The sequence below is a fragment of the Leguminivora glycinivorella genome, chromosome 15 (genome assembly GCF_023078275.1).
Source record: "Leguminivora glycinivorella isolate SPB_JAAS2020 chromosome 15, LegGlyc_1.1, whole genome shotgun sequence".
Taxonomy (NCBI): Eukaryota; Metazoa; Arthropoda; class Insecta; order Lepidoptera; family Tortricidae; genus Leguminivora; species Leguminivora glycinivorella.
This window is the reverse complement of record NC_062985.1, coordinates 11,820,622-11,845,489: the sequence shown is the minus strand read 5'-3', so window position 1 is coordinate 11,845,489 and position 24,868 is coordinate 11,820,622. Positions and strand designations below refer to the sequence as shown.

Genomic DNA, 24,868 nt, shown 5'->3' with positions numbered 1-24,868 from the left:
GGTCGTATGGGGTAAATTGTGGTGTGGGTGATGGGCTAGCAACCTGTCACTGCAATATCACGATTTAATTTTCTTTTAACTCCTGAATTACTAAAAGTGGCATTGAAACTAGAACAGTTCTCTGCATACACCTTTTAAGAATACACTCTTCTATGTTGGTATTATATGACCCAATCTGGAGATGAACCATTGACGGAGTTTCTGCAGCCGGATACGGTGACTCGTTGCCCTAGTCCTCATTAAGAATTTTACGAAGGAAGACTTTTCTTTACACCGGATGTTCATTATCCGTCCACGCTTTATTAACCACGTATGAGACTTCTTGCTCGAGATATGGCATTCAGTTACCTTTGCATTTTTTTCTCTAATTATTGATTAAAGGATATGCGATATCGTCGACCGGCATGAATAGGGATATTTAAATCCAGAAACAGATATTTACCTGATAATTTCTTAAGAACTACCAAATTTACCAAGTATATAATGAATTTCAGGGTAAAGGATCTTACCCGGTTTTGATTCTTATTCACAATTATTTAAAATACTTATTCGCTAAAGTTTTATCACGTTCTAAAATATGTTGTTACCTGAAACAAATAAAAGTTCAATTTTTAAACATCATGTTTAAAACACGCCGATGTAAATATTTGGGGAGCATTTTTAATATGTACAATTAGTCACCCCGCGGCTCCGTCGCGACGGCAACAATTTTTCACACAACGCTGAACATGACCTACGATAAAAGCCACAATTACAATAAAGACCACGCGCTATTCATTTTTAATAAGCTTTAGGGTAATCCAACATAATTTGTCAACGTATCTGTTATTAAAAAAATATCTATAATAAGTATTCAAATTAATTTTTCTACTTGTCGACTGTAATCTGTCAATTAGGACACCACAGACTAAACTATAAGTGCCAACTTTTCAGTGTTGGATACTCTATGGCAGTTCCGACTCAATTATAATAAGCTCATTATAGTTGACTTTAGTTAACTGTAATAATTTCAAAAATAGAACTTCATACAATTTCTATACTAATTTGCGATACCTGGCAAATTTTCCTGCATCTGAAACACATTTTTTTTTATCTGTCGCGTTATCGGCCAATCAGAGACGGTTATTACAAACAATTGGTTGCTAGGTAATTCGATGTGGATACAACGGTGAACGACTCTATTAACATTAATTTTAACTTGCATGAATGATGATATTTCCGTCCATTGATGATGAAGATGATGACTCGTAGAAAAAGTATTGTATACAATAGTGATATACTTAAGCTTTTCACTCTCGTACCGTACTATTAGGCCACTCAGCAAGCTTCGTGGCCTAAACATGGTACTCGACTGAAAACCTTTGTATTTATATCACGATTGTATAAAATACTATTTTTTTTTCAACCTGTGTGACTTTAAAGTGACCGAGCGGCATCTGATCGCACAGGATAGGAGCGAATGGCGAAGTCTAGTGTCGGAGGCCAAGATCCACTTCGGGTCGCTGAGCCAGCGTAGTACAGTTACCAAGTATACAATTTTAAATTAACTATCTGTGCATTCTAAAAAACGTAAAATTGTTATCTTTTAATTACATCTGACAACTTACACTTCAAATGCTCGTGAAATTTACAGTCACTCATATGTCACGCTTTTCTAGTTAAATTAATTTGAACGCGGTTTAACTATTCACCGGCTCGCACACAGAAGGATCATAAAATAGTTTGAATATTCTATTTTGTTTAAAATGGACTTTGGAATACTATTATTAAGTATTAATATTGTAGGCGTGGCGATGGCGTGGTCAGAGATACTATTCACTTTGCTTACAGAGAATTGTCCTTAGGGTAATTCCATGTAACAGAGTAATGTAAGTGACCAATTATTTGCATGTTTTTTTTATTTTTGGTGCTAATTTAAATATCAATATATCTAAGGATTAAAAGTAGGCTTATCTAGAGATAAATTAAGACTTCAATTTGCATCATAAATAAAAAAACATGCAATGAAGTGGTCACTTACATTACAGTTACGTGGAATTGCCCCTTAGATAAATCAAAACGATAAACAGTGGTACCTCGCAATTCTCAAACTCTGTATACGTTCGTGAATATCAAGCAATATATTCAGACTAAGGGACAGTTGCATTAATCACAGTCAACAGACACATTAACGTCGCACAGCAGAAATCTATAGAACTTCCCAAACAATAACATTTAGCGAACCATTTCACGGTGACAGAAGATTTGGTGCAACTGACCCCCGGCCAGTAGTGCCAGTACACGGCATCGAGTAGGTAAACGTCACAAAATCATACAAGTTTCACATTTAAATAACAGCACAGGTTGTGCTATACACGCTGCAGAGTTAATTAAAATTTGGTTTGGTGAGCTACGTTGATTCTGCAAGCGATTGGGATACATACAGAGGCCTTTGACATAGAATTTATATTTTATATTATCAATTGATCAACAGTTTTTTTTTTTCAAAGTTGTTGCAATGATAATAACCTCAGATAACCTGCTTTGAATAATGGAGCACAAAGAATTTGTAAAACTGCGAGTCATACGGTCTTCAACTTGGACGTGACCTAGTGACCTTGGTCTTAGTAAAAAGTTTTTACTACTACATGTAAATTGTTTCCCGAGGTATTAACATTGTTTATGAGAGAGATAATACGACTATCTATACAGATAAAAAGTTTGATTGATGATAAAGATTGAGTAATTAAATAGAATTCCGGCTTAATCGTGTTTTAGGTAATTTAGATACATATATAATAGTAGTTTCATATTTTTCGCGCAGTCGTTTTTTTAAACGCTCGTCCGTCCTGCGCTGGGCCGCGGCGTCTCAGACGCGTCGATTTACCATTCGGAGTGAATTTGACAGGCACAATGTTTATTACTTCCCATTTTCTGGCCTCTTTTGTAAGAATCTTTGTGTGGAAATAATTTATCTAATTTGGAACAAAGCGAAATATTCGAAGGCATATCACTCGAAATAATTCGCTTACGTTCGCTCTTAAAATGCTTTAGATGTTTCTTTAGTAACGTTCTGGTTCCCTTTGTTTGGTTTATTTTTCTTGTAACCTTGTTTTGTTCATTTTCTCTTAAATAAATCCCAATAAAACCTGCAACTTAGAATATTAATGTGTCTGCATTAATATTCAAAGTTGCAGGTTTTATTGGGATTCAAAATATATACTATTATTATTGCATAATTATTTATTATTAGAAACGTTTACAAGAAATATGTATACCTAACGCAAATTATTATAATTCATTTTTCCCCTCACTAGCTCGGAAACACGTGTTTTGTCCTTTAATACCAGCGGGTAAAAACGCATTCTATCCACTACTTTGAGTAATTATGTTTACTCAATGATCCACTAGTGGGTAAAGTAATTTGACCTTGAATAAAGCCAAATTAACTGCTTTAAAATTGATAAAAGCAGGTGAATCTAGTAATAAAGATGATTTACCACCTGTGGAACTACTGGAAGCAGTGATAAACGCATTTTTTGCGTTGTAGTTTCCTCGCTATAGTGAGGGGAAAAGTTTTGTGTTACACTCGGGTGCAAATGTATTTTACTTCTCGTGTGTTAAAAAACTCGCAAGTTCAAGATTCTATTCTCGAACCACTCGCTTCGCCCGTGGTTCAACTATAGAATTCTTTCACTTGCTCGTTTTTCAATTCCACACTCGGCGTTAAAATACAATTTTGCCCCCTTGTATAAATAACTATTGTAATAATCTTTTCACAATATTCTTTATCAAACGTGATACTCGTAGGTGAGTATTAAAGCGTTTTTTAGTACCCAGCAACCAAAATGTGGCATACTTAAGTAATTTCATGAGTATAAGAATATTAAATAGGGGATACCCCCATTTGCCAGAATTTCATTTGCCATAATTTTATTTGCCATCCTATTCAACAATCATAATATTGTTTCTCATAACATCTTATGCCATAATCATTGTTTACTATATTAATCTAGTGCCAGAAACTTTGTTTCCCATAAAGTCAGTTTCCATAATGTCATTTGTCAGAATCATCGAAATCCGTAATTACCACATTCCATACCATCATTTGTCATACAAATTAGCGTCCAGAAAAGTCAATTTCCATAATGTGCTTTGGCAGAATCGAAAACTACTATAATAGGTACTAGAAGTACTAGAGAATGAAACTGCTATCAGAAAGTAGGTTAGGTTAGGTTAGAATTGTGACCCCCTGGAAAATGAAACTGCTATCAGAAAGTAGGTTAGGTTAGGTTAGAACTGTGAACCTCTTGAAAAGGAAACTGCTTGAAAAGTAGGTTAGGTTAGGTTAGAACTGTGACCCCCGAAAAATGAAAATACTATCAGACAGTAGGTTAGGTTAGGTTAGAACTGTGACCCCCTGGAAAATGAAACTGCTATCAGAAAGTAGGTTAGGTTAGGTTAGAACTGTGACCCCCTGGAGAATGAAACTGCTGGAAAAGTAGGTTAGGTTAGGTTAGAACTGTGACCCCTGGAAAATGAAACTGCTATCAGAAAGTAGGTTAGGTTAGGTAATAATACGGGCAACAATTAATATGGCAATAATTGCTTATGGCGTTTGAATATTCTATGAAACCATATTATTGCACTTAATAATATGGCTAACAAATAGTATGGCATTGTATGATTATGGAAGGTAATATTCGGATAAACAACGAGTATGTCATATGATTTTTATGGTAAACAAATCATTCGGGCAAATGAAATTCAGGCAAGTTAGATTCGGGCAAATGAATATTATGTTAAATGACTGTCGGGCAAACAATAGACAACCATTAAATAGATACACTATCATAGTTTCAAAGTTTAATAGTGAACAAAAATATAAGCGATATAGAAAAAAAATACAAAAATAGTCGACGAGGATGGGATTCGAACCCACGCGTGCAGAGCACATTGGATTAGCAGTCCAACGCCTTAACCTCTCGGCCACCTCGTCATGTCGGGCGCGCGCGAAATTACTGTTCACTTCCTATCGAACGTACGTCATCAATAATTGTTTTACTAGAATCGATATTATTGTGGAAATATTTTAATTTGATTAGGTCTTCAAAAAAGAAGTCGGTTAAAAATACATCAAAAATTAAGTTATAATAAAATATTACTTTCGAAGTTTATAATTATTTTATTATTACCTACCTATTCAAGAGTTTTATGATTAACGACTATGGTTTCTGAAGCCATCGAAAAATTAAAACGAATATAATTAAAAAGAACAACTCGAAATTGCTTGTTGAGCAAGGCTTACTTGAGTAAAAAATGTTTTCTATCAGAGTCATCGCAATATAAACGAAATGTCTACTCTGTATGATACGTCTCCAGACGATTTTGCATGTCAACTTTTTTAGTCATATGAAAGGCTAGTATAATTTTACTGCCCGTTAAACACCACACAGCTGCAAGGAGTACGTACGTATTGGAGATCGGGTTATAGTATAACTTATAATGGTTGGTTTTCGTTCACTCAAACAAGCATACGGCCAGTCTAATAGTAAGCTGTCTCCGTAGCCTATGGATGAGTGGAATTCACTAGATTGTATATATGCGCGTTGCCGACTAACCATCCGCAGCATTGTTGAGCTCTGGTAACCTAAGTTCATGTTTTATCAGCTGCATTGAACTCCACAAATTTAGTCAAAACGTGATAGTAGAATAGAAAAAAATAAAAGTGGTATAAACAGTGGTGTAACCTACTCGTATTGCCCATCTTACGAATAACCCGAAAGCTTGCCTAGGCAAAACGCATTTCAGCCTTCCCGGCTCTGGACCGTTTCGTTCACGATCCTATTTCGTTATCTTTTCCGTTCACGTGTCATTCCACAGGGCCAATTCCTCAACATTATTGTACCGCCCATTTTTCCTTGCGGCTTTCTATAAGTTCTACACTTTTTAGGGTTCCGTACCTCAAAGAGGAAAAACGGAACCCTTATAGGATCACTCGCGTGTCTGTCTGTCCCTCTGTCACAGCCGATTTCTCCGAAAATACTAGACCGATTTACTTGAAATTTGGCACACGTATGTAAACAAGTGGCCCAAAGACGGACATGTAATATAATTAACTGAAATTAAACGAAATTTAATCATAGGGGCCACTTTTGGGGGGTAAAATTTAAAATTAAAAATCAAAGTTATTAGAACTATATTGTGCTACATATCAAATGAAAGAGCATTTTATAAGCATCTCAAAAATATTTTTTTTATAGTTTTTATTTTGGTAATTTAGAAGTAATTTAAGAAAATAAGCAAAAAACGACCATTCCCCCCCCCTTATCTCCGAAACTACTTAGCGTAAATGTTTCAAAAAAATACACGAGATAGCCCTCTACCTGTAGATTACAGGAAAACCTATTAGAAATCTACAGTCAAGCGTAAGTCGGAGTTAAGAGAAAAAAACTCAAATTGAGATTTTTCACTCACTGCCGCTGCAAGTACTTACTAAATGTTTTGAAATTTTGTGAGCGCCATGGACAGGTAGAAAGAAATTCATTTCTGTTTAGAAATTGTTAAAAATTTTAAGCATTTGCCAAAATGACTTAAGTTCCTACTAAAAAAGAGGCGCTTACGACTGTTTAGAACTGCACTGACCATAATATTGCCCTAATAGGTCCAAAAAATGGTGTATATATACGAAAACAAAAAAATTGTGCCACCGACAACCAAAATCTGAAGTCTATTTGCTCTATCTCTTATAGTTTCCAAAATATACGCAAAATCTTTAAAGTACAAATCTAGTGTACACGTTGCCATCACATGTCGTCAGGCGCTCATGACCTTTTTGTATGGAAATGTCGAAATCCGACTCGCACTTTACCGATTTTCATAGAAAGTTGTGTTTTATTATACCTAGTTTTGAAGGAGGTTTCTTGTTTTTAACCACCAACGCAAAAATATTATAATAATAATAGGTTTGACGCTTGACATGTCTGTCTGGCATCATAGCTCCCGAACGAATCAATCGATTTTGATTTAGTTTTTAATGTTTAAGGTGAATTCATCGAGAGTTTTTTTTTGTACCACGTAGGTGGTAAACATGCATACGGTCCGTCTGATGGAAAGCGGTGACTGTTACATATGGACGCCTGCCACTCAAGGAGTGGCACATGTGCGTTGCCGACTCGACTCATTAGAAACTTGTACAAACCTGTACTTAGAAAGGGCCTGGGTGCCGACGACTCAAAGGACCGAAGGAAGGAGGGGGAAGGAAGGAAGGAAGGAGTACCGCACCCTCGTTGAGCTCTGGCTGCCTTACTCACCGGCAGGAACACAACAATGAGTAAAGTCTAGTGCTACTTGATTGCGGTCTTTTGTAAAGCGGAGGTATTAGACTCTGCTTTACCTTAGAGTATATTCAATTTAGTATTAGAGTTATCAGTCAAGAAATTTAAATGCAGCGCCATCTATTATTAGTTTCGACAACTTTTCATGTGACTTTCCATGCCTAAAGGTTCGCACAAGTCTCAAGTCGCGTAAATTACCTACTTAGTAAATTTTGCCGAGAGACGGCGCTAAATACAATAATACTCATTAGAGTACCTATACTTCTAGTCAAAGACATATATAACTCCGTATAGACAGATAAAGTCTAAGAATAAAACGTACTTACCTCAGTACCACACAGAAGAAGGGCTCAGCTAGATGGCGCTAATATTAATATTAACACGCTTTTATTAGGTCGTCGTGTATGTAACTAACTATGTAATGGAATCTACGGAGGCTAATTTAACCATCTTCCAAGGATCGTAGCGTAATGATAATTGGCAGCTGTATGTAGTTCTGATGACAGTACAATAATATGGTACTGTTGAACTGATCTGATGATGGAGCCGGAAGATATGAACTGGAACTACGATGGTATCATAGCTGTTTTTGGGTTTCTTAGAAAAGTCTTGTAATGAACTTTGACTACGATTAGGTTTCAAGGTCTGATGATGGAGCCGGAAGATATGAACTGGAACTACATGATGGAACATCGTATCATAGCAGTTTTTGGGTTTCTTAGAAAAGTCTTGAAATGAACTTTGTCTACGATAAGGTTTCAAGGTCTGATGGTGAAGCCGGAAGATATGAACTGGAGCTACATGATGTAACATCGTATCATAGCTGTTTTTGCGTTTCTTAGAAAAGTCTTGTAATGAACTTTGACTACGATTAGGTTTCAAGGTCTGATGATGGAGCCGGAAGATATGAACTGGAACTATATGATAGAACATCGTATCGACCGTAAATTGGCGAAATCCAATTTACGGTCAAATTAACACATGTGATGTTTTTATATTAAAGGAAAAAATGGAAAAATTTACGCTTCCGGCGGGACTTGAACCCGCATCATTTGCTATCCGTGCAAGGCTCTCAACCAATTGAGCTACGGAAGCCACGCCGGACATCGCAAATCTAGAAGCGTAAATTTTTCCATTTTTTCCTTTAATATAAAAATGTTTAGAATCGTTAGCAGACGTTTCTGCTTGTTAAAAAATAAACACATGTGATGGACCCTGCCGTCTATAATAAATTGCCGCAATATGTGGTTGAAGCGCCTAGTGTGTCGAACTTTAAGTACCTATCGCTTAAAAAATTGGCTGGTCGAGCACCCGTTCTACACTTATGACAATTTTTTTATTACCTAATTAGAAAAATATTTTTGTGCATTTTTTATGTGAATATTGCCTAACTTTTTGTAATTTTAATCTTCTGTCTATTTATTCTCTAAGTATTATTGTTGTATGAATATTATTTTTTTAAATCAAATCTTGACGTGTAAAATGGCGTTGAATGAATAAATGAATATGAGTATGAGTAGTATGGTTATTTTAACCATTGAAAGTTTGTACGGAACCCTCGGTGGGCGAGTCCGACTCGCACTTGGCCGGTTTTTTTTAGTTAATTTTGTATTACTATTTTAAATTAAAAGATTTGTAGGCATGTCCATTGGATCTCCACCAATGTCAACCATGTGGACCATGGTGAAATGTGAACGAGTTAGCGCTCTGAGCTAATAGGGATGTCGATAATATAGCAAAGTGAGGTCAAAGGAATGTTGACGAACAGAACTGGATCATATATGACATTTTAACAAAGTTGAGGAGAGCTCAAAGAGCATTGAAACAGAGGTATATTGAAATGACTTATTTAACGCTGAGGTATTTAAAATCGTTTCGAGACAATGACGCATTACAATTGAAAGTCCATCGGAGAACAAGAGGCGCGGCGGCTACACGTGCATTTTCAGCTCCATGACATAACGAAGAATACAAATATGTTTCATATTTTAGACTTTGGTTGTTTTGAACCGCCCGTGTGCCCGCCACAAGTAAGAACGAGACGCCGGGGTCAAAGGCACACGGGACGTCGTACGCCACCCGCGACAGCTTAGAATGACTTACAAGGTTAGAAGGGCTTTGACGAAACAGGATTGTGAACGAAGGGGTCCTGTCCGCATTCCCGTCACGTGCCCTTCGATAGCCCTCCACGGCCCATATTTCCCGTTCCCGTAAGCATTCAATAGTGTTCACAAGTGAGCGCGAACAGGGTGCGTAACGCTTAAAGTCGTTTACTTAACTATTTCATGTCTTGTTTGCATAGAGAGTTTGCGAGGTAGTGTTTGCTTAAGCGCTCGTTCGGAACGTGACTTGTTATTTTTATAGGAAGAAAATGTTAGGTTATTGTTAAACTCGTCTTCTTGTTTTCATATAAGTCTCTGTTAGGGGTACGAAACTGAAAATTTACGAGATAGATATGAAACGATAGCCATGTGGATTTTCTTGTACCGTGTCTAATTCCATTCATCTGCAGCAATGTTGAACCATTAAGTACAGGATATCATTTGGCAAAAAATTGTAATCTATAAATATCACCTGTTGGGATTTCAAAGAGGCGAGTTTTGTATTTTTTAAAGAGTTGAAAGAAAGGAAAAAGGAATAATTCGCATACATATCGGAAGATAAAATTATAAATGTTTTTCGCCCAAGTAAATATTATTATGGGCCTATCCCTAATTACCAGGAACACGGGAGCCAAATTGAACACAAAATATTATTAAGATACAAGTTTGATCAAATTACAGCTGTGTAAAGATTTCGGCAAACATTTACATAATAATGAAACAACCGGGCAAATTCTTTATCGAGTTACACAAGTAATTATCGCGAAGTTCAGACGGATCGGCAAGCGGACAATCGGGACTCCCGCAAATTGGCATCTCAGGACAAAGAAATTAGACTGCGACCATAGAATAATAAATTATAGACGGTCTATGATTTATCATTCGATGGTCGCAGTCTAATTTCTTTGTCCTGAGATGCCAATTTGGGCTTACTCATAGCCACAGACTAGACGAGGCAAAGATGTTTGATAGCATAAGGTCGCGAAGCAAGTTGTTTTTATTGCTCTCTGTTTAATGAAGCCTAATTAAGCGGTATAATCACGGTATAATCCGTACACATGTAAGGCGGAAGACCGGACGAGTTGAAGATTGCTCCAGCTCTTAAGTAAGAAGTAGAAGAAGAAGAATGGCTTTTATACTAAATATACTGATGCCGGCCAAGCCGAAGTACATGGCGATTTGGCTATCGAAACGTAACTGGCCTCTGTAGCGGCAATACAGAAGAACAAATTCGTTGGCGGGTAATCTCAACCAATCGAAATATGTTCCATATTTTGCACTATTAACTAGAGTGCCGCATGTGTCCAGTTGTCCACTGGTCCACTCACTGGTCATAATGGCAGGCCTAAAAAAAGGCCTGTTCGCCTTTAGTAGAGCGGCGAGAGGGTCTCGGAAAAAGTTGATGTGACTGGAGAGTATACTGCTGACAAGTGGTATCGTTGTGATCGGTAGACTTTACTGAGTACGAAATAATGACTTGTCGCATTCTCAGACTGTGGGGGGGTTAACTATGACGTTACAAAGATCGCGGTCCCGGGTTTCAATTTTTTGCCAATTTGTCTAGAACCCCTTATCCAATTTTGAAAAATGAGGTGTCGATTGAAAGCGTATAACATGCTGATTAAGATTTATTATATGTGAAAAGTATAGTTTTGTTAGTTATTTTTTAATTAACAATAATGCAAAAAATACTTTTTTTTACTCTCTTTTTTGATTTTTGTGACTCAAAAAGGCAATGAAAACGGCCACTTAGCTAAAAAATATGTTATATAAATCATTTAACTACATTATTAAGCTATCTGTTGCTTTTTGAATTTCTACGATCGGATAATAAATGAGCAAACTACAACCACATACCTGTAGGCGGGGAGTACCGCTTGACACGCGTTCCCATACATTCGGCGTCTACCAAATTACACCTCGCGCAAAATTCGTTTCAAGCAGATATACCTCTAATCTTATTCATCGTAACCTATCAATATTGATATCATTTGAAAGCACAATTAAAGTACTTTAAAAAACAATGTCAATCATTTTTTTTAAATCAATAATCGCCAGTCTGTGGTGGTTACAAAGGAAAAAAGTGGGTATGCAATTTGACTGGTTTCCTAGGTTTGATACCCTAGACGAGTTTAAAAGGGGAGGTAAAGGTGACATATGGGTTTTTCTCTGGCCTAAAAGCTACACAGAGGGTCAGGGGAGAAAAAACTAGGGTTTAAGTTTAGTTTTAAGTTATTTTTTCCTTTATTTGTTGATTTTATTGTGTTTAATTTTTTTGTAATTTTATCAAGGATACACGTTGGTTTCTTTTGCTAAAAGTTGCCTTTTTTATGAGAAATGTTATGAATTTTATGGCTTTTTCCGATAGATACTAAAATTAACTTTCAAATAAGGCCACATAGTCATACTTTTACTTATATAATATTAAGGGTATGACTATGTATCAGTAGGCCACATAGTCATACTTTTACTTATATAATATTAAGGGTATGACTATGTATCAGTATGACTATGTGGCCTTATTTGAAAGTTAATTTTAGTCTCTATCGGAAAATGCCATGAAATTCATAACATTTCTCATAATAACTTTTTAACAAAAAATAAAACCGCCTTCAAAAATAAGCGCGTTACAAAACACGGAGAAACTAAAAAGTAAAAAATAATAAACCTTTGAATTCAGATTTCTTATCGTATTGCAATAATCTAAACATCCAAATTATAAACAAATCAATTATTTTTGTAGTCGGTACCAGACCTGTTCGTCGCCTTGCTATTGCCTGTTTGCCCCACCCAACCATACACAGGCTGGTACCGACTCCAAAAATAATTGATTTGTTTATAATTTGGATGTTTAGATTATTGCAATACGATAAGAAATCTGAATTCAAAGGTTTATTATTTTTTACTTTTTAGTTTCTCCGTGTTTTGTAACGCGCTTATTTTTGAAGGCGGTTTTATTTTTTGTTAAAAAGTTAATTTATTTGTTGATTTTTAGTGGTTCCTAGTGATATTATATGTATCAGTCCGAATATATGTACAGTAGTGAAAGAATTATCCTTTAACTCCTAACCATTGAGGAGTTGACCTTCCATCATCAGCTCAGCCACATAAAATTACTACCGTCAGGCGTAAATACTGGTGTACCTTTGAAAAATACACTAAAAACATTACATGTGCCTATAACATTTGAAGAGTTCCCTCGATTTCTCCAAGATCCCATCATCAGACCCTGACTTGGTGCCAATGGGACCATCTCGGGGTTATACCCGTTCGATCAAAAAAAAATTTTTGAAAATCGGTCCACGATTCTCGGAGATATCGAGTAACATACATACAAAAAAAAAATAAAAAAAAAAAAAAAAAAAAAAAAAAAACATTCAGTCGAATTGAGAACCTCCTCCTTTTTTGAAGTCGGTTAAAAAGGGAATTTTCAGCAAAAGAAACCAATGTGTATCCTTGATAAAATTACAAAAAAATTGAACACAATAAAATCAACAAATAAAAGAAAAAATAACTTAAAACTAAACTTAAACCCTAGTTTTTTTCTCCCCTGACCCTCTGTATAGCTTTTAGGCCAGAGAACAACCCATATGTCACCTTTACCTCCCCTTTTAAACTCGTCTAGGGTATCAAACCTAGGAAACCAGTCAAATTGCATACCCACTTTTTTCCTTTGTAACCACCGTAGACTGGCGATTATTGATTTTAAGAAAATAATTGACATTGTTTCTTAAAGTACTTTAATTGTACTTTCAAAAGATACCAATATTGATAGGTTACGATGAATAAGATTAGAGGTATATCTGCTTGAAACGAATTTTGCGCGAGGTGTAATTTGGTAGACGCCGAATGTATGGGAACGCGTGTCAAGCCGGTACTCCCCGCCTACAGGTATGTGGTTGTAGTTTGCTTATTTATTATCCGATCGTAGAAATTCAAAAAGCAACAGATAGCTTAATAATGTAGTTAAATGATTTATATAACATATTTTTTAGCTAAGTGGCCGTTTTCATTGCCTTTTTGAGTCACAAAAATCAAAAAAGAGAGTAAAAAAAAAGTATTTTTTGCATTATTATTAATTAAAAAATAACTAACAAAACTATACTTTTCACATATAATAAATCTTAATCAGCATGTTATACGCTTTCAATCGACACCTCATTTTTCAAAATTGGATAAGGGGTTCTAGACAAATTGGCAAAAAATTGAAACCCGGGACCACGATCTTTGTGACGTCATAGTTAACCCCCCCACAGTCTGAGAAAGCGACAAGTCATTATTTCGTACTCAGTAAAGTCTACCGATCACAACGATACCACTTGTCAGCAGTATACTCTCCAGTCACATCAACTTCAAAACTAGACGACTTTTTTCAATTCCGCCGCCTTACTACTTAATCGCATGCAGGGTGCACTTTGAACAGGACGGCTTTATCCAACTAGGTTATTAGTCTTAGCTTAAGCTATGACATTCGCGATTCGTTCATTCATATTCCAAACAAGTGTCGGAAAGAAAGAGCGTATTATCGACTTCATTCATCGACATCTTATTTTAATTGAGCGGCTGTTGCAAAAAATTCTTTAGTAGATGTCGGATAAAGTTTAAATTCTAGGTTAGCGTTTACATAATTGCGAGGTTGAAAGAGTAGGTCAGATGGTCTTTATGTACGTTTTAATTAGTGATGGGCCGGATACAGACTGTCGAATACTGTATTCGGCCGAACATTCGATTCAGCTCTTACCGATCTTTTTTTGGTAATTCCTTACAATTATGAAACATAATGTAATTTTTGGGTGAATACATCCTAAGCTAACTATTTAATTTGTTTCGTCATCATCATATCATTATTAAGGGTCAGGCTCTTGTCCGTTCCGTTCTTCTCTAAGCCATTTTTTGAGCTCCTACCCGGTACGCGGTAGTGAAGTATCCACTACGATCTTCCCTTACTTTGTTCATTCGGTAAATATTCGGCAATGTAACCGAACAATATAAACCGAATATCCGGCCCATCTCTAGTTTTAATGAAAGAAAGTAGGTACAGGTCCATTAGGACGGGAATATTCATCGGGTGCACCGGAATGATAATCATTCCAGTTATTGTTATGGGTTCGGCGTTGGGTGAATTAATTCTATGAGCTCAAGCTGGGCCATCGGTAATTTGCGGTTCCTTCTTTATTTACATTCTGTAATGAAACTTTACCCATTTTATCTTTCTTTAAAAACACTAAACACGCGTTAGAGAGAATGAAACTAAAGTCCAGGTGAAGTTGAAACAATTAAAATATTTCATGATTTTAATTTATAAGGAATTGATGAGGTGATATTGCATTGCTAAAGGAGCAGAATTGGTGATAGAAAAAAACGGAAAGCTGTAGCAAAATTATTGTGTATTATTTAAGGCAGGAAAAGCCAATACTAAACTTTTGTTCTGATTCTTAATTTTAGATTACCTTTTTTCGTAACTATAGATTTCAAGAATATGTTTTAATTCGTATACGGTTCACAAAGTATACTTTTTTTAATTATCCATTGCTCTGGTACGTTTTTGTCTCCGTCTTTGTATGTAGGAACGTTTAAGTAAATAATATATAGTTTAATTTTAACACATTCACTACCCAACAGAAAATGGGGCACTACGCCAAAAACCGGTAGTATTTTTTTTAACCGCCCGGTTGCATGGCAAGAACCCGTCCCGCGCGTTCTCCGGCATCTGAGCAAAGTTCACAAGTGCCCACCAGGCGCGTTCTTGGTTGTGAAAGTGTTAATTTACTACTACCTATTAGTACTTTAATTATTATTTTTCGAACTAACTTAACTAATATTGATAATTTGAACTAATAATTACTATTTAAAAGCTTTCTAATTTACGCTACAAGCTTTTTTTTTTTAATTTTATTTATTTAATTTATTTGATATATCGGCATCTGTCGTTTCAGATTCCTATTATTTATTCCGTGCTCACTGCTCGTGCTCTTTCAAATCGCATGCCTCCACCTTTCAAAGACGGACATTAAACCAGGTTTTTCACTTGTCACGGTCGTAAAAACCGTCTTTATGGATGAGTGCAGGCTGCATAAAATGGATTTTTATGGGTCTGTGCATAAAAGTAATATCTATTGCATTAGCAACTGCACTTTCAGCTATTTTAGCTAAACCAGATAAAACTTTGTCCGACTACCGTATGGTATCTTGGAGAATATTCCATGTTTTGTATTTATTCATGAAGGAGTATAAAACTTGTTTGACGGAATGCATTGGTTTTTTCTTAAATTATAAATTGGCTTACTCTTGGCCACAGACTAGCCAAAGGCAAAGACGTGGCCTACGATGGAGTGAGCTCGCCCAGAAGGTTTTATTGTATTCGTCCTAATTACGAAAACGATATTAAAGAACAAGTTACATACATTAAAATTACTTGAAAAACCCCAGCACATTAATTACACACACTAGTTTTGTTTCATTTCGGTAAATCGAGTCTGTTTTGTACATTAATCGGCATTGAAAAGAAATCGAGATCTACACCGTGTTTCACTTAATACTAAAAACCTGAAAACCGTTTGTTCAGAATCGAGAGTAGAATCGATTGTGCTATATCTTGATGGGGGTAATATTTTTGTTTAAATTAGTAATATTACTTAATGTGCACAATAAAGAATATTATTATTATTATTATTATTATTATTAGTTATTTTTTATGTGCCTATTCTATGGTATTCGTAATACAACATTGTGTATATCGCATTGCTAGAGGTTGTTTACCTTTTTCAGTATTTGGGGCTATTATTAATACTGGCTGGTTACTTGGACGATTATTTTTTCTGCTACGAGTTTGACGTTGTTTGTCAGTTTAATCTTAATGATTATCATAAGTCATAACAAATTGAACTCGTACCTAATTACAACCTTGTCATTTTGAATATTGGGTTTAAATTTGCTTACTGCGATTACCATGTCCAATTTGAAGTTAACTGTGACAAAGCTTTAAAGTATTTTACAGTGACATCTTAGCTGTCTATTGGTAAACCTTATGTCGTTGCAGTAACGTACACAAATAAATAGTTTTATGGTTTATGATGGTAGTTAGCAATTATTTTATTGAGTTATTAAAATTAAAAATTCAATTTAAAAAAAAGTAACCATCAGATTAAAAGATGAATACTCTACATGAGTTTAAAAAAATAAAAATCAGTTGGGGTGTCTGAGGTTTTGAGTGATACCGGAAACACGTTGTATAATAGTTATTTTCCTCCCACTAGCTCGGAAACACGTGTTTTGTCCTTTAATATCAGCGGGTAAAAACTCATTTTATACAGTAGTGGGTAAAGTAATTTGACCTTGAGTAAATTCAAATTAACTGCTTTAAAATTGATAAAAGTAGGTGAATCTAGTAATAAAGATGATTTACCACCTGTGGAACTACTGGAAGCAGTGATAAACGCATTTTTTGCGTTTTAGTTTCCTCGCTATAGTGAGGGGAAAAGTTTTGTGTTACACTCGGGTACAAATGTATTTTACTTCTTGTGTGTTAAAAAACTCGCAAGTTCAGGATTCCATTCTTGCGAGTTCCTACCTACCTACTTTTATCAATTTTAAAACAGTTAATTTGACTTTATTCAAGGTCAAATTACTTTACCCACTAGTGAATAAAATGCGTTTTTACCCGCTGGTATTAAAGGACAAAACACGTGTTTCCGAGCTAGTGAGGGGAAAACCAATTGCTTTCAACTGGTTCGGTAAATTTCTTCACGAGCGACATTTAGCGACAGCGACACTCCAGACCTTATATTTATACATGGAGTATTATTTAGCTGCTTTATTTTTCCAGATTTTGAAACACGATACCTTTAAGGCTTTCTACTCCAAATGCATGTTAGTAAACAGTCACAATTATTTCCGACGGCAAAGTGTTTTAGTTCCCACTGTACCCACCGCGAAGTGGCACTTCAATGAAAATGTAGTACAAAGTGCGCGTGTCCTCAAACGCTCTTTCGCTTCAGCCACAAGCGATAAGAGCGCTCCAGAAGCTTCATTCTAAACGCTGCCCACGAGTAGACTAGTCAAACTTCAGGATGACCAGTATAAATGCGCTCTCAGTTCTAATGGAACGAGAGCTCAAGTTAAACTGGTTAGTGTTCACCTACTTGACTCGCTGAGTCTTGGCTGACGATGGCATGAAGATCTTAGGAGCGATTTCGGAGTACGTCAAATACAGCGTTCAGGATAGTGAGTGTTTGGCCAGCCTCTCCCGACAATGGCGACGTGTCTATTTGCCACGTAGATACTAGTTTGCTTACCTACTCACGCGTCTGAAGATTTATTCACGTCACACTTAACCGCGGATTACATAAGAGCCTGCACACACTAGGTGCGTGCGTACGTACATGCCGGAATTCAATGCGGATGGTGTATACGTAGCAGATACTCCACTCTCAATAAAAAATTGAAGAAATTGAACGAAACTCAATTAACTATCTATCTAACCATTCAGGAGCTACGATGCCACAGACAGACAGACAGACACGTCAAAATTATAACACCACGTCGTATTTGCGTCCGGGGTTAAAAAGAAGATACCTTAAAATTATGAAATATACTATAAACTTTTCGAACCTAAAAAAGCAATAAAAATGTCAATCAATTTAAATTGTAAAAACAAAGCTCCACAATAAACTGAAAAATTCTAAGGAACTTTCAGGTCAAGAAAAGATGTAATGAAATTCGTTTCTCCGAATTATTTCTCCCTTCCAGTTAAGACCATTTCAGGCTAACTGAAATAAAACTCGTGTGCTATTATTAATTACTACAGATTTCGTAGAATTAATTTATTTATTGCTATATACTTACTTACTTACTTAAATAGTATAAGTACCAAATACTTTTATTGTAGTAATAGAGTAAATCAGGCCTAGCAGCACTCTATCAATTTGTCTCTACAAATATTAGGCGTGATGTTTGCTCGTAGTGCGGAAGGTAAACAATTATTCGGATATTTCGGATAAATTGGAAACCAAATTTGTGGTGGCCTTTAGAAATTGCATATATATGAGGGAAAAATTCGACCCAAGCTGATGCTGGCGAGATCCGGGTGGCAGAACGGCATGTGTCGCAATTGCAAAGGACGCTGCGTCGAGCACTCCACGGCTTTGGTCACTTTTTATTTTACAGTTTTGTCCAGTAAATTCTGTGAGATAATTGCGGTATTTCATTAGGAGCTCTCGTCAACCACGATTGAAGGTTCTGACATTATGTTTTCACATTTCATTTATTTATATGAGAATAGAATCCACTGCCACTGGGCAAATAACTGCCTCTTCCTTTTCCACGTATCCCGATCTTGACCCGTTTCCAACCAGCCCGTCAAAGACGTCAAGGTCATATGACATTTATTTCAGTTTTTATAATATGGTTTTCCTAATAGTTCGAAGTAATCTGCGATCGCTGCGGCAGGAACTCGATCAATTTGTCTCTACAAATATTAGGCGGGATGTTTGCTCGGAGTGCTAAAGGTGAGGGTGCGGAATTTGGGGAACCAGGTCTCCGATAAATTGGAACCCGAACACTTACTGTAGTTTATGTATTAAAGGAAGAAAAGAAAAGGAGAAAGAAAGGATGAAAAGGGTTTTTATAAAAAAAAATAAGATTCGTTATAGAAGATGTTTCTGCTTGAAAATTACCTACTTAGTTTCGTAGTGTCCTTTATTGGGATTGGGACGATGAGAGAATATAAAGAAGAAGAATGATATTTCGGGACTCTAACATAAATCGAAACGATACTAGTTTCTATAGATAAACACAACAAAAAATTTAATGATGTGACTGGGATTTGGACCTGAAACCTCTAAATACTTCGTATCCCTTTCTAGGAAGCAGCTTCTTTTTGGTACGCTACCGATTAGGAAATATTGTCGAAAAACAAAAAAATGTTTCAATTTTGCTAACAACCTTAGAAGGGGTGAACTAACAGTTCACTGGGCGATATCAGGCTCTAGTGAATCGCACAAGGTAGTGTAATAAATATCACTAAAATAAACATCACAAAACACATTATACACAAAATGCATTACTAAATCAAATAATACTTGTATTTCCATAGAAATCAGGCAGTAAGGTTCTCCAAACTCAGAGCTAGGTGCCCTGAACTTTATTCCAGTTTTGCTAGTGCACAAGTCGGAAGGCTCTCAACTTATATTTCTGATAAGCTGCTCCTATTCCACTTGGTTACCCGAATAGAGCTCTCTATAACGGACGACGACGTACCTATGTTTTTTTTTTTTATGTGACCGTAATATTTGCACAAGGCTTCTAAGATATCACTTATTTAATCGTATATATGGCATCCATGTTCAGGCAATCAGAGTACAGCTTTGAGATCATTAAGCCAGGAAACGGGTGTCAGGGCATTTATCCTCAGCTGGGCCAGGATAAAGAGAGGTGGGGCACCGCCGAAATATGTGGTCACTGGTCAGTGGTTTGCTCTTCTTTGCCACACTCGCAATTCTCTGCAGAACTGATCATCTTATACAAGAGTAGTTCATGGGACAATTAAGAGTATTGTAATATTTATTTATATTTATCTACAAAAAAGTCAGAGACAGCTTACTTTATCCATTTGTATGTTTCACTTTCCGTGCGAAGCGGAGTTGGTTTGATGGTTTCCAACTATCCAGTATAATTATAGTGGGTACTGCTGGCCTAGATGAAGTGACAATCGTTGACGCTATGTAGCGATCGAAACGCAACTGGCTCTGGTTTCAATTTTGTTTCTTTGAATTTTTTAGATATAACAAAACAATGTATGGTGACGTAGTGATATTGTACCTCATACATATTTACAAAAAACTTCACGATGGCATATGTCTAATCTAACCTTTACCGATAGCTTACTATAGCCCTTTTTATGCTTTACGCCCCAATTTCCGGGGTAAATCGAGTAATAGTACTGATGATCCGCCTTTGACTCGCATTTCATTCAAACATTGGGAATAGGCCGCGCACTACGTAGAAATAATTCGACGTGGAACATTCGGAACATATTTCATCGTCTACCTTCCATGTTATTCCCAAAGGGGATTAATGGTTGCATTAAATATATCAAGCGAATGGAATTATTATTCGTAAATTCATTTGCTATTTCATTATGTTCTATTTTTAAAGTAATATGAATTCTATAAATGCATAATGTAATAGGGTATGTTTCATAATTTTCTTTGAGTCTCAACGATCAGCAAAGCAGCTAAGTACACTGAGAGAAAAAAACAACTAGATTTCATGTTCAAATAGCGGCTACGTGCTCTTTGGTTCAAACAACAAGTTAGATTTTGTTAAATGTAACTAGTACATTTTTTCAAGTTTTATTTTATTTTAATCTACAAGTCGATTTTATAAAAGCAACCTGACACATATTGTTTTAAACATATATTTGGCTGATTCAATCAAATCTTTTTTAACAAAGTTTGACCTTGTTGTTCGTAGGTACAAATTCGACTTGTATCATCAATATTGTGATTTATTCCGTTTACTAAAATACTTTGGTTTCAAACGGATAAACACGCAACAAGTCGAACTTGTTAAATTCACAAGGCACTCTTATTGTATAATCTAGGAACAGACTCATCCAATCATAGTATATTTCTAAACGACATTGTATTTATTTCCTTTTCTTGTAATTAAATTGTTCCCCTTGTTTTAGAGTAGCGTGTTGAAATAATAATAAGAGCAATTTCGGTCCAAGAATTCGTATAATTTCAGTACATTTCGGCATTTTATTGGCGTGCTGAAAGTATCTAACCTCAACAGTACGCAATGTAACTAAAATCGTATGCAAGCTCGCGAGCCGTGTAAACAGACCCTAAGTGATTGGCATTGCAGGACGAGCGAGTAAATAAATCCCGACTATAGGTACTTATGCAACATGCGTTAAGGAGTGGCACTGCTTGTTACAAATACACGTATTCTTATGGACATGTCAAACAAATGCTAGCGGCGGCCGATGAAACTAATTTGACTCTATAAGTAATACTTCCATGACTCAGGAACAAATATCTGTGTTCATCACACAAATAAATGCCCTTACCGGGATTCGAACCCGGGACCACGGCTTCAGCAGCAGGGTAACTTCGCGCTAGGCCAGACCGGTCGTGAATAAAATTTAATAGTTATAGAAAAGCCCAGAAAATGGGGGCGGCATCAGTCGTGATAGCTAATAGAACTAGAGATTACATTACATAAATTACACAATAGATCTAAGGAACTCATCAACTCGGTTCTGTAACAAAGCATTTTTCCTTGTTATTCCTGAACAGCAGACCTAGCCGAAGTGACAATCGTTGACGTTATCGAAATCGAAACGCTACATGGTTCTGTCGCACCACTATACAGAAGAGCAATAGAGAGAGCTACGATATGGTTAGGAGCGTAAGCGATATTAGTGATTTGACTAGGATGTTGGTCAGGAATCCTCACATTTTCAGTTCAGAATGCCATTGCGTAGGCATGCACGTGGTGAGCAATGATTTCCTTGGCTCGTGTTAGACATGAGGAAAAACAGCTCAATACGGGAATATTTTGAAGTTAAAATGTTGTTTTCGTTAAGACTTTATAAGGAAATGGAAATAATATGTCCCCACTGATTTTAACTTTTATTTGAAAGTGAAAAGTCCAATTTCAAGTCTGGCACCTTTATACCTTATAATTATAAAGGTTGAAAACTCTAATAAAAACGTACCGCAGCGCCACAATTTCGTGTAATTTCAAACACATAATTGATAAGAGTGAGACAGAAACTTCATCGGTCTTTTTCTCTGCCTACTCTTTTGGGAATACAGGCGTGACTTTTTTATGAAATAGGCAGCAAACGAGCAGACGAGCCGCCTGATGGCTTCCCATCAGTCATCGCCGCCGATGGACATAAGCAACATCAGGGGAGCCACTTATGCGTGCCGACCTTTGAGAACCCTAAATACCTGCTTTTTGAAGAACCCCATATCATAGCGCAAGGGAAACACCTCAGAAGGTAGGTACTTTATGTAGAAAGTATGTCTAGGCTAGAACATTGTAGAGTAAATGTAGTAAAGCTATCCTCAGATAGTTAAGTATCGGGACCATTAATCACGGGTAAAACTTAATTGGACGCGGCTGACAGACAGTCGCGGACTTTGTTGGGTAGTTCGCAGTTCTGGTAACGTAGTGCGATGTGCAAATATCCCTTCTTCGTAACTGAAGTTACTATCATTGTTTTATTTTATTCTGGAAAGAGAGTATAGGAACACCTCGGACACTGGCGATCAAATATATGAAAGAGGCGCGTTGCTATCACACAGTTTAAGCTCGCGTCAGGTGAACGCGTACCATGCTTTTATGATTTAGATATGACAGGTCGACTGTTCGCGTTTTTGACAGGCAGTAACTGTGAGGTAACCGAGAGGGGGTGGGCGGCACTTTCAGCGGGGAGCGGGAATGGCCATACTGTATGATAGTACTCTTAATTATACTGTGGTATAGTCGTATATAGAATATATTGGATTCCACGACTCCACAAACTCTAAATAACTTTACGCTTCTATTTACATCTACTTACATATACGACATTATACACTATGTAACATAATTGCCGAAGATAAATCCTACGGCTTATACAATACCTTCTATAGTACCTTTAATTTTCATGGTGTTTATTTTAAAAAAAGGAAGTGGAAGCTATTCGATACCGGTTATGCTCTTAAATGGATCACCAGCATTAATGTTACACCCTGTATACGACAAAATAAATAATTAAAACATAAATAATCCTCAAACCACGATAAATAATCTAATTAGTACACATCAAACCATAGGACCACCAGACAATCGGCAATGCGGCATCGATTCACGGTTAGTATTCCAAAAATACGCACTAAGCGTTTCGCTTCAACATTTCTTTTGCGAACCGCCAAGGAGTGGAATGCCCTGCCTGAGTTTGTGTTTCCGCATGAGTAAAATCCAGGTCTCTTTAAAGCAAGAGTAAATAGGTATCTCATAGGTAAGCGTGCTCCACCGTAGACCGCATCATCGCTTACCATCAGGTGTGGTCGTGATGGTCAAACGTCTACCTATTCATACGAAAAAAAAATATGTGAAGGATATGTGCTTAAAGGTGAAAGAATCTGAATAAGTGAAAGGAAGTCAATTCATAGGCATCCTAATGATTATAGGTGCATTTGTATTAAAAGAATAAAAATTCGTAGTAAATAATTACCGATATTACCTAAGAGCGCACACACACGGGTCGTCTAGCGTGTAAAATACTAAGCGTCGCTCGCAAAACGCTGACGCCAGCAACTTCAAATATGCTGCGCAAGTGTTTGCTGCTTACAGCGAGCGCAGATCACCTCCCGTAGATTAGAAGATACCAATCATATATTATGCAACATTAGCATAGTATAATACTACTATCGTACAGTCTGGCCACTCCCTGCTTCCAGCTGAGCTGAAAGTGCCGCCCACCCGCTCTCGGTTATCTCACAGTTACCGCCTATCAAGAACGCGACCACTCGACCTGACTTATCTCACACATACGTTTTCCTACACGAGCTTAGACTGTGTGCGCTGGAACGCGCTTCTATCATATATTTGATCGCCATTGTCCGAGGTGTGAGGTATGACACTAGTTTCTTTAGAATTGATATTATTATTATTGATCACACACAGGTTAAAATAATTATAACACTGTCAATTGCGGTGTTATGCTGATTCGACGAAAATCAATGCGTGATATACTTGTATTTTTTTACAGTGTTTTATCTATTGTATTGTCATCTGTGAGCAGGAGCCTTAATGAGAAATCTGCTTATATCTAGTATTAGCGATGAGTTCTTAACAAACTTGCCGTGTAGTTTATTACATACATTAAAGTTACGTAGTCATCAGTTCTCTAATGAGCGCTCCAGTTTACCTTGTTCGATATCGATATTAGTGGTGGTTGAATATTGTTTCGCAACACATTTTGAGCGAGTTGAAATTAATTTCAACGATTTGCAAGTTTTGATTTTAGGCTTAGTTCAACAATGGATATCGTGACGTCAGCAGCTTTGAGCTACGAGTAATTTGGTGAATTTACATTTATAACCAACATCTATGCTCTCATAATTATGTGTCAAATCTCAACCGTTTAACAAAAAAACTTTTTGATTAAAAATAATGTATTTTATGTGATAGTCAGTTCAAGATGTAAATGGCACATATTTTCTTTAAAAAAAAAACTAGCATCCTGTTTTATAGATATAGGATTTTCAGACCATAATGCGCCCTGCGCATGGTGTCATCCATCACACAACAAAAAATGCCAAGACGCAGTGAAGTGACTGATACACCACACACCGCTAACACAACACTAAGCCCTGTGTCACGACGATCTCATCCACGTGGTAATAATGAAGACATTTTTTATTGAAATATACTTGCTGGATATGTTCG

The 24,868-nt window shown here is 36.5% G+C and overlaps 1 protein-coding gene and 1 non-coding gene across 5 annotated transcripts in view; both read right to left on the bottom strand.

The window, feature by feature from the left end:
- LOC125233857 (furin-like protease 2) overlaps positions 1-24,868 on the bottom strand; it is a 432,277-nt gene that overhangs the window by 108,373 nt on the left and 299,036 nt on the right. The gene's annotated exons all lie outside the window — the stretch shown is intronic.
- Trnas-gcu lies at positions 4,897-4,978 on the bottom strand. The gene has a single exon. It is a non-coding gene; the product is annotated as a tRNA-Ser (tRNA).